This window comes from Nuphar pumila, chromosome 5 (assembly GCF_984573655.1).
Source record: "Nuphar pumila chromosome 5, dmNupPumi1.hap1.1, whole genome shotgun sequence".
Classification (NCBI taxonomy): Eukaryota; Viridiplantae; Streptophyta; class Magnoliopsida; order Nymphaeales; family Nymphaeaceae; genus Nuphar; species Nuphar pumila.
In genome coordinates, this window is record NC_143253.1 from 18736355 (window position 1) to 18751457 (window position 15103).

The 15103-nt window shown below is 36.5% G+C and overlaps 1 protein-coding gene across 1 annotated transcript in view; it reads right to left on the reverse strand.

Moving 5' to 3' along the window:
• LOC149836999 (villin-3-like) overlaps positions 1-442 on the reverse strand; it is a 35721-nt gene extending 35279 nt beyond the window's left edge. Inside the window, exon 1 of the mRNA XM_090005737.1 lies at positions 344-442. The gene's annotated coding sequence lies outside the window, so the exon portion shown is untranslated. The remainder of the gene's footprint in view (positions 1-343) is intronic.
• Between the last annotated feature and the right edge of the window lie 14661 nt (positions 443-15103).

Sequence of the window (15103 nt, forward strand, 5' to 3'; positions counted from 1 at the left end):
AAAAAAAACATCAATCCCTACGCTACTCAGGCAAAGTCCAGTTGCACAAAACAAGCACCCAATCAAAAGCAGAAACCACAAATTCCAAAAAAATCTCAACAGATAAAAAAACGCAAAAAGGAAAATCACAAGATCGATCAATCAAATCCTTAATCAGTAACACGAGAACAGATCGAGGATCAAAATCAACCAAACGAATTACTACAATTCTACCAAATCTCATCGCGATCAGGCGATTCAGCGCCCGTGAGAAACGCCAAAACCAAAGTATCTAGATCTTCAGAGCGATCAATATCCCAGGAAATCAGTAGAGAGAGAGAGAGAGAGAGAGAGAGAGATGAACCTGATCAGATCAGCAGCCGGCGCGCGCGCGAGAGAGAGAGAGAGAGAGACCGAGAGAGGAGCTTTAATGACGAAAAGGAGGGGAAAGTATTTATATATATTTTTCCCTCAAAATAAACTTTTTTCTATTTTACCTTGTTTCTAATTTCAGTTCGCGTACTTCTGTGAGAGAGATTATTGCATGGGGGTGGAAGAGAATGGAAAGGGGTGGGTTAATTACTTCTAATAAAGGGGGTTGAGAGCAATAATCCGGGATTAACGGTGGCCATTAATTGGTGGGGAACTCCTAAAGATCCGGTCAGAGACATGCACCGGAAGGTAGGGGTGTGAACGGTTCGGGTATAACCATATCCCCATCCGTACTAGATATGATAGGATCTAGACTTGGTAATAAAGAAAGAGATCCGATTAGCCCTTTGTGCCAGTAGAGCTGTCTACCCGACCCACTAGGGTAACCCGATAACAAATCCTTGGCTTTGGCTTCGGGTTCAGGTTCAGGTTCTGTCGGGTCACAAAAATAACGGACCCGCAGAATTTAATAAATTCAGTTTTTCTAAAAATACATATATAATACATGGGTTGGGTCGGGCTGAGTACCCGGAAAACATATAATCCAAAACCGGCCAATATATTGCTCAGGTCGGGTTCGAGTTGACCAGAATATATTCGAGTCGATGTTTTTTGTGTCCATACCCGAGAAATCGGGTTCAGGTCAGATCCGGTACCCAATACAAACTTGACTCGTTGACAGCCCTATGTGCCAGGGTCTGGTTAGCATATAGAGCGGGTATGGTTTATGAAATTTTGTAGGTCTGACTTGGATTTTTATTAAAATCCATGATTTTTTAATAAAGCAAAAAAAATAGTTATTTTATTGTATATCGCCCAAGTTTGGTTTATGTTATCGTTATGGCTAGGGCTGTCAACGAGACCGATGTGTATCGAATATCCAACCCGACCCAAACTTGAATTTTTGAATACGGCCATGGAAAGTGCCGACCCGAATATTAGACCAAAACCTAACCCGAGCATTGCAGGCCGAGTTTGGGTCATGATTTTTGTCTGGTACCTGACCTGACCTGAACCGAGTATTTTATATATATTTTCAATAAGATTAAATCTTCAAAATTATGTGGATCTGAGTTTGAGATTTCATTTTCTTGACCAGACAAAACTCAAACCTGACAATTTGTTATGGGGAGGGGGTTCGGGTATACCCTGATGGGTCAGGTACACGACCTATTGACAGCCGTAAGTTGGACCCAACCCGATTCCGTACCAGAACCTCGTACTTGGATCCAGGTCCAAACCTATGAAGTCTGGTGAACGTCCAACCCATGGGGGTTTCAATGAGTTGGACCTTCCTGGACATGGGTGCATCCAGACCTATATCCAACTCTGAAGTACTAGTGCCAGGTCCAGGTCCAACCAGACCTACCAAAAGCAAAATCATGCTAGAGTCCTCTAAGGGTTAATTTGTAAACCAGGTCCAGGTAAAATACTCATTTATGTTTTACATTAGAAAGATCTGGATCTTAATCGGGACTATGAAATTTCATAAACCATACTAATCGAACTTCATGGGTTCAACTCAAATAATTAACTGGACCTGTATATTTGTTACCAAACCATGACCCTATCAGATCCAATATGGATCGGTGTTGACAGGGATGTAAACCATTTGGTTCTGTTTGGGTGAAAACAAATCCTGTACAAATGATATGGCATAATTGGACCCAGTCTGGCTGTGGAAGGCAGTCAGAAAGTCCTTACCAGGTCCAGACCCGTTTTTCTTTGTACTCTACTTGATTTGGATTTTACATTAAATGCTGGGTTTTTTGGCATTCGGTAATGAAACCACAAACCAGATCCATTCAGGCAATTGGTAATTTGTTGGACAGATCTCTGGCCCATACACATTCTCGGATTGGATCCATTCACGGTTGCTTAAACAGGTTATGTTCATTTCAGCCAGACTGAGTTTGGTTCATCCGGCACTTGAGAAGTCCTGGATTATATGTGATTCTGGGACTACTGGAACCCCTAAATTCATGAACTTAGTCATACTAAAGACTCCACAATTTGCCTGACTTAGTTAGATTTGGGTTGGCCTAGTTCTACGACCCGTTCCCTGGTCAGATAAGTTGGACTTTGACTGGACCCAAGCAAGATTAAGAATGGCACAGTTTCAAGCCAGTGTCACAAATCTCAGCATGAGGATTTTCTCGGTAAAGGAAAATCTAGCAATAATGGCACATATAAGTAAATTGGAGAATGGGGATTATCCTACACTTTTCTCGTTAGGTCGCTTAGGACCTTATAAAAATCATTAGGACCTTATAAAAATCATACATAAATATTTTTTTGTTTGATCTGAACCGTTAGATGTGCGTATTATTATTTATTAAATAAAGAACATGTATTTGATGAGGATTTTTTATGCACATATGTATATTTTAAAGAGGTACCAAAATCAAGAATTGATATTATACTAAAATTTGATGATAAAATATTTATATTTTATATCAAATCAATTTGAAAGGCAACTTTTTAGTTAGTAAACAAGATATGATACACATCTAACTGCTGAGATTGAATAAAAAATACTTGAAAGTATGACTTTTAGAGGGTTCTAAAGTAACTTAACCTAACGAAAAAAGGGTCAGTAAATTGATACTATATCTTAAGAAACCAATGGCACGTATCAGAATTATAAATATGTCATAACATATTAAAAAAGATAAAAATTTAAATGCAATAAATGAAAAATTGTTAGTGTTGAATGTTAATTACAGCATTATGATATTTTGAAAACCTTATAATTTTATATGATTGGTTATCATTGTTTAAAGACAAGAAAATGTGACATTTTCAAAATAACAATGACAAGTGTTTCTAAATATACATGAAAATGATCACACTGTACATAGGGATGGCAGTGGGGCGGGGCGGGGCGGGGGACAAGGTTTCCACCCCCGCCCCGCCTCAAAATTTTATCCTCCACCCCCGCCCCGCTTCCGCGGCGGGGATGGATTTTATCCTCCACCCCCGCCTTCATCCCCGTTTCATACCCTTCATCCCCGGTCCAAACGGGGATGAGGCGGGGCGGGGCGGGGATATTGCGGGGAAAAGTGGTCGGGGCGGGGTTGGGGCGGGGATCGTGGCGGGGCGGGGAAAAGTGCACGTCCACCCCCGCCCCGCCTCCGCGGCGGGGATGGATTTTATCCTCCACCCCCGCCTCCATCCCCGTTTCATACCCTTCATCCCCGGTCCAAACGGGGCGAGGCGGGGCGGGGCCCCGCTTTCCCCCGGTCCACTGCCATCCCTAACTGTACACAAATTTGATGTATTTTCCAAAAAAAAAACATAATTTTTCAAAATATGCTCGATGACTAATTTTGTAGATTCTCAACTTTTTTAGGACCTTTTTACCCTTAACACTCGTGGAACTCTCTAATTTTCACGTGTTACGTCACAACGCTCTCCCGATCTTGCTAAATCTCACTAAAAACAAAATTCACATAATATTTTCACAAAATCACATATTTCACACAAATAATATGAAAATTGCAACACTTGCGAAAATCCCTTGTGAATTTCGTTAAGAGTTTCGTGTTGGTGGTTGTGAAAGTCTGTATGTGAATGCAAAATTCATCTTTTGTAGAATTCACGGACTTTCATATATATATATATATATATATATATATATATATATATATATATATATATATATATATATATATATATATATATATATATATCATCAAGAGTTTCGTGTTTGTTGTTGCGAAAGTCTACTTTCGAGGCAGAATTCATGACAAGTTTGCAAAATTCATGAACTTCCACATGCTGTCAACTTTAAGCAATGTGAGATTCTATTTTAGCATGTGAATTTACATGTATATATATGCATTTGTGTTCATTTTTTCCTTTTTTTGAGTTTGTATTACGAAAGAGCGGTAACCATTTTTCCTTTAGAACCTTAATTCTTTTTCTGTACCCTAGTGGCAATTTTTGTAAAAAAAATGCTCAATTTCGACGCTTATCGACTTTCTTAGTTAATTATTTCTCTTCATTTTGGTGATTATTGTTGTTTTCAAACTTTTTCTTTTTCTATAGATATGAGCAGTTAATAATCTTCTAATGTTTTTGTTTGGTTGTTATTGTAGAGGCATGAGATGTTGTATTTATATAACCCTGTATTTTATTTAATATTTAGTACCAAATTTATCGTTTAGGATTTTTTTTCATAGATATATGTTTATTTTTTTTATAGTCAAGTTGGGATTAGACCTATTCATTGATCCAATATTTATTGTGATTTGTATAAAAAAACCACCCTTCTATCAATGGGTGCCAACTTGGGGTTTGATTTTTCCAAATCTTTGTCATTCTACCTCTTACTAGTCTAGGTCTAAAGTTGACTGCGCACAAGTATTCAATTAGTTAGATGTGGTTGGGGTTGACTGTACACAAACATTAAATAGGGGTTATGGGAGTTATTGTGGGTTATTGAATGGTTGTTGTTAATTGAATAATATGTTGTGTGGTTGGTGTAAGCAGTTATGATGGCTTCTGAAAGAGTAAGGGCATTTTATTGTAGCATTGATCAACCTATTTGGAGATCTATATTAGTCTTTAAAATAACAGTTATAAAAAAATTGTAGCATTGATGTCTCGTAAAATCGAATATGTGAAAGAGTCAATGCTCTTTCAGTATAAGTGCTCTCCAAAATTAAATAGTCAACATATATGGATACATGTCTTGAACGATGATGACGTAGAATCAATGTTATATAGTGGTGATGCTTACTTAGTTGCTAGTAAAACTATAGGTGCTAGTAAAGGTAATCGAGAAGTTACAGTTTGTGAAATTAAACAAGAAGTGCACAATAAGAGTTGAGAGTGATGTAAAAGTGGTTTTTAATAAATTACTTCATTATAATTTATAGTGTTTTTTAATGAATTGCTTCAATGTCTTATGTGTGTTGTATATATTTTAGGTATCTCGTGAAAGGTATTATGCGTTCACGTGACTGAAGAAAGTTCTGCAATCTCAATTCATTGGTTTCAGTGTCACCTATATCTCCATCCCTAAGCAAGGACGTAATTGAGGTAGCTAAGGTATAATTATTAGTGTCTCAAATTATGTATGTATACAACCAATGATATTTATTATATGTATTGATATTCAATTTCAATTGGTGAAGAAAACAGCATGAGAATGAAGAAGGTATGCAACAATCAAAATATAATGAAGTGCTTATGTTCAGAGAAGAAACATTATTGGTCGGTGAAGTGAGTATGTGACATATCATTTGGTTGGTTGTTTGTTATGTTTGTATGTGAATTTATTTAAATCTAACATAAATAGACTTGTTTTGATGATGCAACATCTAGAAAAAATCATAAAGATTCCAAAAGAACCACATGGAGCAAATGCAAGTAGGACGCAGAGTACCAAAGACCATATTTTTTTGTGAGTCAAAAGTGATCTTAAACTCTATGTTTCTATTGTTTTTCGATTGTCTAATAGAAACTATGATGCAGAAAAAATGAAAACTAGAGCCTTCTCCTCACAAAGGAATACTATATATATATATATATATATATATATAAGAAAAGTAGTAGCCCCTTAATCCATAGGGGCTTAAATGAAATGCATTGACCATCCATCACATGTGTGCGATGAATGGTCAACATGAGTACTTTTCGTTTAATCACCTATATTCCAAGCACCTACTTATATATACATATAGAGAGATTGAGAGAGTGAGAAACCTGTATCCATAGCAGCCTAAACAAAATGCACACACGTGATGGATGGTAAGTATACAAAAATGCTAAAAAAACTCACAAAATGCTAGAAAATAGGGTTTTAGCGCTTTTGAAGCATCACTAAAGGTTATAGTTTCATTGGGACCTTTAGTGGCACTTTAAAGCATCATTGATACATCGACAAGGATATGATGCTAAAAATATTTTTTTTGCACTTTTTCCCATTTTTGCATGATTTTTTTTTTCTGACTGCCCATCACGCCTGTGATGGACGGTCATCACATGTGAATTTTTGTTTAAGCTTCTATGGATCAAGCATCAACTATTGGTTACTCATATATATATATATAGAGAGAGAGTTATCCCAGAAAGAAACTTGCAATACCAACCCCATTCGTAACTCCAATTACTTGTCGATCAAAAGAATGTGCTAGTTGAGCTAATCATCGCATACCCCTAATGAATACTTTTTCGTAATAAATGTCTATGTAGCCGCGATTGTATGACCAGTTGTATATGACATTTATTATTTGTTCTAAGCAAATTCTCATTTTAGGACCCATTTTAGCAAATGAATTGATTAAGTACAAATTTTGTCGATCTGAATAGACAGATCCGTATAGAACGAATGCTATAAATATTCCAAAAATAGGCTATACTGACTGAATAAAACGCATTCATCACAAATTTATACCAATCTTCTGTTGAATTCTGATGTAAAAGTTTCATCGATGGGGTTAACCATTCCGATAATATGTCAACCTCCATTACTTCTTGCCCGAAACGAATTCTTATGCATCAAACGAACAAAGTAAATATGGCCAATATAAGCAGGGGAGAGAGATGAATATATTAGGACCCCTTTTTGTTAGGTCCCATTAGGCCCCATAGTTTGAAGTGTTTTATGATAGATTTGAACCATTAGATGTGTTTGCCATGTTCCATTTAGTAGGAATTGACTCTTAGATCATGTTTTTTGACAAAAATATATTTTTATAAGCCAAAAAAAATTGATGCCTTTATAGGCATTGACTTTTGTATCACCGAAAAAACTTGTATGCAAGTTAAATTTTGACATTCCAATATTAGTTTCTCACCAAACAAAAACTATAGATCACATCTATGGTGTTAGATGTGAGAAAAAAATACTAAAAACTATGATTTTTGAAGGGTCCTAAGAGACCTAATGAGAAAAAGAAACCTAAGGAACACATTACTCTCTCTCTCTCTCTCTCTCTCTCTCACACACACACACACACACACACACACACATATATATATATATATATATATATATATATATATATATATATATATATATATATATATATATATATATATATATATATTTTTATATATATATATATATAGAGAGAGAGAGAGGCGGGGGTGAGAAGAGAGAAAGAGGAAGGGGACCGTCCAACCAAAGGAAGATCCAAAATCTACAACAGATGATAATCGACGATGCTCTTTTAATAACGATCAAGTTTTTTCATCAATCAAACTTTACATATTGAATTTTTATCATTCATTTTGTAAGCAACATGTTTTCGAATATGAATTTTTGATATTTAGATGTTTTTTAAAACGCTAAAAATCAATGGCCTACAATATTTTGTATTGTAAAGTTTTAAATGCATTGTGAACCATCAATTTTTCACGTTTTGAAAAACATGTCACATGTCATAAAGTCTTCGGGTAAAGCATATTTCTTACTAAATAAATCATAAAAAATAAAATATATGAGGTCTAATCGATAAAATGTTCAAGCATTGGAGAAGAGGAGTCGTCGCGTTGTTTGTAAATTTTAGACCTTTCTTTAGTTGGACAGTAGCTTCCTCTGACCCATCAGGATCCTACCAGTGAATAGGGGTTGATTTGCTAAGAAATGACACTTGGATCATGTTTTTTTGATAAAAAAGATAATTTTTTAAACATTGAATATTTTTGAAAATTATAAACCGTTGATTTTTAAATCTTATAAAAACCTACCTGGGTGACAAAATTAGACAATTCAAGAGTAGATTCCTATAAAATCAAATATGTAGATCACATTTGTATAGTTAGATTTTAGAAAAAATAAGAAAAATCCTTTCAAAACCTCTTAGGCTCAAAAAGTGGTCAGGCAACTACCACTCACTTTGTATTTTTTTTAAAATTTGACCATACAAATGTGATATACATGCTTGATTTTTATAGGAATCGACTCTTAGATCATCTGATTACAATACCCAGTTAGGTTTTTATAAGATTTAAAAATCAAGGGTATACAATTTCTAAAAATATCCAATACTTTAAAAAATAATCCTTTTATTGAAAAACATGATCCATGTATCATTTCTTAGCAAATCAACCATGTTGAACATATCTGCAGAGACAGATTTGCAAAAAATCCTGAAAATCCTTGTTTACTGGTAGTAGGCTGACGGTCAGGCTCAAAGGTAGTCAGGCAGCTACCACTTTTCATATAAAGAAAAGTCAGAGCTGGACCTGTAAAGAGGCCAATGAGGCTTGGGCCTCAGGGCCCTTGGGCCCAAAAAAAATTTAGCGGGCCATTTTTAAGGCCAATGAGTATTGTTTAGGTATTTTATATAAATATTTTATATATTTTTATTTAATATAATATAAATATTTGAAATATTATATTTATTTAATGTGAATGCAAATTTTATTATTATTTTGATTCTTTAAAAAAAAATCGGAGGCGCTGCCCCCCCAACTCCTACTATTAATAGGGGGCCCATTTTTTCCCTCCGCCTCAGGCCCCATAAAACACAGGTACGGCTCTGAGAAAAGTGGTAGCTGCTTAATGAATTTCATGCCTAAACGAAACACATCCGCACTGGACGTCCATCGCGACGTTCAGTTTTTTTTTTGTAAAACAAAATTAGCAGTTCTTTTGAAGCACCGTTAAAGGTCCCACAAAAATTTTCAGTCATTTATCTCGTAGATGAACGGCACCTAAAACACAATAAAAATTTGAGGGTGAAAGAGATTTCCATGTTTCAACGGGAGCTTGTGGGGCCCGCAGAAAAGCACGGGTCGTGCCAACTTTCCGTGGCACGCAAATGTGCCCTTACGAGGATTGGTTGGGCCCAAATCTGGAAAATCCAGCAGAAGATTCTGTTGTTAAATTTGGATGCCACTCCTAGCTTGGTTGCCAGTTTATTTACATACCGAGGCGACCTGATAACACCACTAATGGACCTGCCAGTAGGACCTAAATGCCCATTTGGACTTGGACCCAATTTTCATATTGGTGATTGGATCGGTAGCTGATCAGGGTCCATAATGTTTTCCTTTCAAATTCCCTTTTCAAGAGGGCTTAACATAAGTTATATGGAATCTTTTTTATATAAGACGGTCAGGATTCATTCATGTTACTCGGATCCTGATCATACTCATATGGAACCGGTCTGTCTTACAGCATATCAACCGGATCTGGACCCATCAGGACCTAAGTCAAGTCTGACCCACTTATGTATAACACTATCTAGTTTCCATTGGAAGTGAATTACAAGATTCACAATCTCAAGGCACCATTTTCTCGTGTTTGCAAAACACATCTTTGAAACAAAATCACAAGCCCCTGATTAAGATTTCTATGTTACAAAGATCACTTTGAGATTCATTTTCTCACCCCAACATTGATTAGGTCATGGGTTGAATGTGATCTAGGGCAAATATTTTTTGGAACAAGTACATGATTTTCAGATATAAATCCCAAATAAAATCTGTGTATTAATTTGATTTGGAGCATGGGTTGAGTATGTTTTTGTTGGATTCAGAAATTGGATCTAATATGAGAACTCGATCTAGTGTAAGATCCAGATCTACTATAACCATAGAGTCTCACACAGTAATACAATGAGCCACATTTGTGGACTTAATTAGTGGGTTATGGGTAGTTACAACTTTACATTAATTGGTGAGTTACAGAACATGGTGGGGCCATAACTCAGTAATTGTTATGCTGGCAAGGTAACAACCACTTTAAGGAATGCTATAAGAGCCAGTACCTGCGCACAAGATTAGTGTGAAAATTCATGTGCGTTATCCCCCTTAACGCAAGTCGTTTACCAGAACTCTTTCATCCTCTTCGTTGTTCTTCCTTCTTTGCGCACATCTCGATTCGGATCTATCAGCGGTATCATAGCTTGGTTCCAGTGCACGTATAAAGAGTTATGCTATGATAGTTATGTGATGACAATGAAGGGGTTCGACCACCACCAACGGAAAGAAAAAAAAAATAAGAAGAGAAAAGAACCTATAGATATGTACCATCCAATTTTGAGGTCCTTTATCTCCTATGTTGTCGGAAGCGGCATCGTTAAACTGCCCCTAAATCCGTGAATGATGATTGACCCACCGAAGAAAATGTCAGAAAAGATGATCAGGACGTCGTTTGCACCCAGATCGACGTCGGACCTCATCGGGTTCACCAAAAATAGCTTGTCGAGCATATGGAAGATGCCTCTGATCCCCTCAATGTTCGTCCAAGACACCTTGCATGGCATGACGTGCCTCCTCAACACGCTGGCCATCTCCATCAAGTTCGCCACCGAACATGCAACATCCCTATTCGACACTGCGAACACTGTAAACCCTAACCCCAACTCTCAATCGGGAAACCCTAGTATCTGCAGATCCAGCTGAGAGGCGAAGATGGCTAACCCCCTTATAGGCCATGATCTCCAGAGGACGTCGGAAGACATTTTGGAGGTGGGCCAGCTATAGCGGGCATGCCGTGAACGACGGATTAAAGAATCACTCGATGTCGTAGACTGAGAAGTTTGAGTTGTTGTAGATCAGAGAGAAGAAGTCTTGCCTGAAGAGGTGGTTTCTCGGCCACGGTGGTCTCAGTCTTTCGCCTGTTCAGCTGCACCAGATTGGGCAATCAGCAAGAGAATAGCGAGGCATCCCGGTTATGCCAAAAAAGAGGGCCACTGCCATGTTCTCTCTCTGTCACCCTTACTGAGAGAGGGGTTTCAACCACCCTCTTTTGGCAGACCCGCCTTCGAGAGGGCTAAGTGTACCCTCTTATTCATCGTCCAGACCACCATCAAGATCGATTACCTCTATGAAGGAATCAATTTATACTCCACCATCACCCGTACTAGGTTCGAGGAGCTCAACATGGACCTCCTCAGTGCATGGAGCCCATCGAGAAGTGCTTGAGGGATGCATCTTGTCGTTGTTGACTCCTGACGACACTACACCTCACTGCATCAGTGGGACAGGTGTTGTCGCCATCAGATTTGCAGATGGCCTCTGTTTAGGGAATCCATAGAGGAAGGGTAGCCTTCTCGACCGGCGGATGGGCATGCTTTTGGAGACCCACGATAAGAAGGAAGGGCAGAGAAGCGGAACAGATGGTACAAATCTAACTTCATGTTTTCCCAAATGGCCTCTGTTTGCTGTGTTTTTTTTTCCTTCCATGGCCGATTCTGGAGAGAGGCGGGCTGGGTTCTGCCATCGCCTCCTCGAAAGATTTGCCCATTCCACCCGGAGCGAAGGGATAGCCATCACCTTAACCACCAACACCGCCTCCTGCTAGAGAGAGAGAGAGAGAGAGAGAGAGGCCATGATGATGATGATGTCAACAATCGGCTAGAGGGAGATGACGACGATCAAAAGATCTCTCTCCGCGAGGAGCTCGAACGACGTCACAAGGAAGATTTTTTTTCTTTAGGGTTTCAGGGAAGAAAAGGGGAAAGATCATGCTCAGGAGGATCGATAATTTGTCGAGTCGGCAGGTGACTTTCACGAAGAGGAGGAATGACTTGCTGATGAAGGCGAGGGTGTTGGCGATCCTCTGCGACGCCGATGTTGGCCTCATCATCTACTCCGGCACAGCGGCAGCTCTCCAAGATTGCGGCAGCCGTGAAGCCCGATGCCTCCCTGTTGTCGGCATCAGAGACAACGAACCTTCTGGAGGAGATGATGAAGATCTCGTCGGTGGTTGCACCGAAAACTACGACGGGCGGCCACGGAGGAAGCGGGGCAACAACCACCCACTACCACTTCCCTCCAGTAATCGGGCTCCCTTTTATGGGTGAAAGGTAACAAAAAAAATGGAAGAAGAGAGAGGAAAGAAAACAAAAAAAAAACATATAGATAAAAAGAAGAAGAAGAAGTGTCGAGAAGTACTTTTAAAGTAAAATTATTCAAATGCCCCTCTCATTTTTCTTAAATTTCTCTCTAATGGCTTAATTATTACCTATCTTATCTGGTAATTTTATTATTTTATTCAATTATCATATTACCCTTAATGTTTTACAAAAAATTCTCTCTATTAAACTTGATTTCAAAATTTACCTGACATTTTTTGTAATTTCCTTCTATTGAGTAAGATTACATAATTGTCCTTGTTACTTTCAGTTAATTACTCTTGTGCTCCTATATTTTTCAAAAAAAAATCTAGAAAGGTTCCCCTATATTTTTCAAAAAAAAATCTAGAAAGGTCCTATCCTATGGTAAATAACCAAGACAGTGTTGCAAGCTCTGTTTTTTATAAATAGGTTTTGATTTACTGTTTTATTCTAGAACATTCTTTTAACTTGTCAAACTTTGCAGAAAAGTTATTTTAATTTGCTAAAAACCTCATAGTGTTTATTTTTGACAAGACCTGTTTTAGATCTAATTATGATTTGAATTGAGAGTAAGTTCAGATTCAGATTAGCTTGATGGGATCCAAAATTATTCATTTCTATAATTGATCTATATGTGTGGGTGTGCCTTTAATAGTAACTCTTTGTAGTTTTTTATTATATGGATCTAGTTTTTTATCTTGTTTTATGATGGATTTATATAGTAGCATGCTAGGTACTTTTTGGATTTAAGGGAGAATATTCCTTTGCTTTTGTGGTGTGGATGTTGTCTTGATCCTAATGGATTCGGTATGGATTTATATTGATCCAATTTTTATGATGAGTCAAGTTATATTAGAATAGGACCTATTAGATATGTTATTTGGGTCAATATTGGATCTGATTAGTATTGAATCAATTGTTTTGGACCTAGTAAGCTGACATAGACCTAGTTTGATTCAATAAAGCGATATTGGGTCTAGTTGAATATGCATCGATCTAAATAGTTCAAATTGATTGGGTATAGATCCAGTTGAATTAGTTTTAGATCCAGACAATGTTATTGCATCTTGTTGAACTTGAATGGATTTAGTGTTGGGTCTGGATGCTCGAATATATAATATGGATCTAGTTTTGATCCAATTTTATGATGGATCTAGAAAAATATAAATTATCGTATATGAGATATGAATCTATTGTTGATTAAAGATTTATGATTGGATCTGGATAAGTATAAAGCCTGGATATGGGATATGAATCTAGATTTGATCCAGAGAAATATATATATATATATATATATATTGTATGAATTTAGATTTGATCCAAGTTTTATGTTGAATCAAGATAGTATCAGGCCAAATATTTGGACCTAATAATGACATATATTTTTATATGGGTCTTGGTTTGACCCGGATAGATCCTGATAAGTAAAATGTTGAATGTGAATGTAGATTCATTTGCATTTAAATCATATGGTTATGGATATGAATTTGAATTATGGTCAAATCTTATATGATCCATGATTTTATTTAAGCTTGTATGGAGATCCATTTTTAATATAGATCATGTTGGATTTGATAGATAACATCTCAAGTCAGATTTGGATATGAACTCATACAAATATATTTTTGTTTGAGTGGATCTGGTAATGGATCTAAATTACATATTCACAAGCTTGTGGTTTCATTAAAGCCCTGAAATTGACTTATTATTATGTTTGGCATATCTAAATGGTAATGAAATAACTTTTATTGGATATAAATTTAGTGCATATCTAAATTGGATTCGGATATGAGAATTTATGTTTTACATCATGATAAAAAATCAACCTAGTATATGAATATCCTTTTGATAGTGATTATCATGAAGGAAAAGTTCAGTTAGTGTATGTAAAACCTCATGATGTCATAGCTTAATGCAAAAATTGCTTAAATGCAATGCATTGGAATAGTGAGAGTTGAATTATAATTTTATACATGCATAAAAGGATATTTATTTATATATGATAATAAATAATGTTTTCTATTGTATTCTTGTATAAATGCATGAAAAAATATTTTATTTTCATGCTTTAAAAAATTATGCATGAAATATTACATGGTGTTGGTCAATCACATTCATGACTATTTGAATTTGGATATACTGATCTAAAATGATCAGGTAATGATCAACATGTGATAATGCACGTGAAAAGTAAGAGCATAAACTATGATAAAAGTTTTGAAAAGTGAGAGTATTTGCTATGTTTTGGTAATTCATGGATTTATGAATTAATAAATTTTATAGTACTCTACTAATATGCATGATTATGGTATGGTCACGAAAGAGCCACAATAACCCCATGACTATATGAGACCCACATTATAATGTATTCATATATATTTTTTTAGATCTATGGACTACATGACTTAGTATGTAGTGAATGGTGAATACTTGAAATAAATTGTTATATATTAAAGATTATGATATGATGAAAAAACAATCTAGTTTGTGAATAGCCTCATGATAAAGATATATCATAAAGAAAAAATTCAAGTAGCGTATATAAAATCTCCTTCTGATGTCATATAGTTATGAGTTCAATATATAATGCATTGGTTATGATACAATGTGGGTGTTCACTCTGTATGGCCAAGTAAGAGATGTTGAATCTAGAAATTGAATCCAGCATGAGAACTGGATTCAGTGTAGGATCCAAATCTACTCTGGCCATAGGGTCTCACGCATGAATTCAGTGAGCCACATTTGTAGGCTTAATTAGTGAGTTATGAGTAATTACAACTCCACATTCATTGGTTAGTTATAAAATGTGGTGGACTCATAACTCGATAATTGTTATGTTGGGAAGGTAGCGGCTACTCCAAGGGAGGCTATAAGAGCCTAGTACCTGCGCA